A 2,761-nucleotide genomic window follows, 5' to 3' on the forward strand; every position below is an offset into this window, starting at 1 on the left:
GATTTTTGCACTATAAATCCTCAAATATTCCCGAAAAAATCATATTATATTGGCATGGCATTTAGAGGACTTTTATTTTCGGGATATTTTTATATTGCACGGATAAATCAGGAAACAGACAGAAAAATACTATTTTTACTTTATTTCAACTAAATAACAGAAAGTATAAAGAGGGTACAGAAGGTTGTGCTTCTAGTTTCATCCATCTCATGCTTATCAAAAGGAATCCACTAACAAGGTTGATCAGGTCTTGTTAATAAACTTATTCCGAATAACACGAAACCAGAGAAATTTCGAATAACACTAAGTTACCTCAGCAGGGATATGCACATCACCAATAATAGGTATATCATATTTCTTCTTGACAGTAGGAAGAGGAAATTCAAAACCTCCAAATATAATCGATGGAATTTTCCAATAGAGTTGATACTATGAACTTGAGGTTGTTTCCTCGGAAAGTGTACTGTATGCTCATTACCATTAACATGAAAAGTGACATTGCCTTTGGTGCAATCAATAACAGCCCCTACAGTATTCACAAAAGGTCTTCCAAGAATAATAGACATACTATCGTCCTCAGGAATATCAAGAATAACAAAGTCCGTTAAAATAGTAACGTTTGCAACCACAACAGGCACATCCTCACAAATACCGACAGGTATAGCAGTTGATTTATCAGCTATTTGCAAAGATATTTCAGTAGGTGTCAACTTATTCAAATCAAGTCTACGATATAAAGAAAGAGGCATAACACTAACACCGGCTCCAAGATCACATAAAGCAGTTTTAACATAATTTCTTTTAATGGAGCATGGTATAGTGGGTACTCCTGAATCTCCAAGTTTCTTTGGTATTCCACCTTTAAAAGTGTAATTAGCAAGCATGGTGGAAATTTCAGCTTCCGGTATCTTTCTTTTATTAGTAATGATATCCTTCATATACTTAGCATAAGGATTAGTTTTGAGCATATCAGTCAATCGCATACGCAGAAAGATAGGTCTAATCATTTCAGCAAAGCGCTCAAAATCCTCATCATCCTTTTTCTTGGATGGTTTGGGAGGAAAAGCGCTCAAAAAGAGGCATCATCATGGCACTCGGGCCCTGGTTACAAGCATTAAGCATAGCAAAGTCATAGCAACATCAATCACAAAACATAATGGATACTAGGGATCAAACCTTAACAAAACTAACTCGCTTACATGATAAATCTCATCCAACACATCACCGTCCAGCAAGCCTACGATGGAATTACTCACGCATGGTGGTGAGCATCATGAAATTGATGATGGAGGATGGTTGATGATGACGACGGTGACAAATCCCCCTCTCCGGAGCCCCGAACGGACTCCAGATCAGCCCTCCCGAGAGGTTTTAGGGCTTGGCGGCGGCTCCGTATCGTAAAACGCGATGATTTCTTCTTCTCTATTTTTTTCTCCCCAAAAACAAATATTTAGAGTTGGAGTTGGCGTCGGAAGGTCTCCAGGGGGCCCACGAGGTAGGGGGCGTGCCCTAGGGGGGTACCCCCCACCCTCGTGGATAGGGTGTGGGTCCCCTGGTCTTCATCTTTGGCGAGGATTTATTATTATTTTTTATAAGATGTTCCGTGGAGTTTCAGGTCATTCCGAAAACTTTTGTTTTCTGCACATAAAATAACATCATGGCAATTCTGCTGAAAACAGCGTCAGTCCGGGTTAGTTCCATTCAAATCATGCAAGTTAGAGTTCAAAACAAGGGCAAAAATGTTTGGAAAAGTAGATACGACGGAGACGTATCAACCGTCATGGGTCTGCCATGGGCCCAAACTAGGCCCAAACCTTGGTGACGGAGCAAACTGTCACAGATTTTCATAATCTAAAAGCAAAGTGGAACTAGCAGGGCATCCACGTGGATCTGACGTGGCGACCAGCATGGTCCATGTACTAACCAGCCCAATTAAGGTTCTGGCCCAATAATTTCAATCATGCCAAACCCATTAGTTGTTTATTTTGGTCCTGCCCATTAGCTAGCCTATTTTTTTGAGTATAACCTGTTAGCCCCTTCTCTAGTCAAGCCCGTTTTCTTGATGTAGTACAATTTATAACAAGAAAACCAAATTATATTCAACCAAAAAATAGCATTTGTATAAGGGAGCGTCCAGAGCGCGACACGTGGCAAATGGCTGAGAGCGCGCCAAGTGGCGCTGATCGTTTTGAGGCTCCCGAAGGAGCGCTCGTTAACTAGTTGCTCCCAGCAACTTGAGCGAGCGGCTCGTATATATGGGAGCTCCTAATCCGTGCTTTAAGCGCCGGTTGGCGCTTCTGGCGCTCGCAAGCGACGGGAAGCGGGCCGGCCCAAAAAAGGAGCGTGCACAACAGGAAAAATAAAATAAAGTTGGCGCTTGTGAGGAGACTCGATCTGGCAACCTCCTGTCTCGTATTACAACAAGCTAACCACTCAGCCACAGCGACAGATCCGGTAGGTTACATCACTTCTTTTCTTTATTAGGTTCTTCTTACCTTTTTCGTTTTTTCATTTTTCTGTTCTGTTTCTTATTTTTTTTCTTCCTCATATGTTGATTTTTTCTAAAATCGTGAACTATTTTTCAAATCGATGAACTTTTCTAATTTTTGATTAAAAAAGTTCATCGGATTTGAAAAAAGTTCACAAATTTGAAAAAGAAATTCATCGGATTTGAAAAAAGTTCATGGGATTACAGAAACAGTTCATCACATATGCAAAAAGTTCATCGTTTCTGAAAAAAAGGTTCAGCAAACTTGAAAAA

Source organism: Triticum dicoccoides, chromosome 7A, assembly GCF_002162155.2.
Source record: "Triticum dicoccoides isolate Atlit2015 ecotype Zavitan chromosome 7A, WEW_v2.0, whole genome shotgun sequence".
NCBI classification, from domain to species: Eukaryota; Viridiplantae; Streptophyta; class Magnoliopsida; order Poales; family Poaceae; genus Triticum; species Triticum dicoccoides.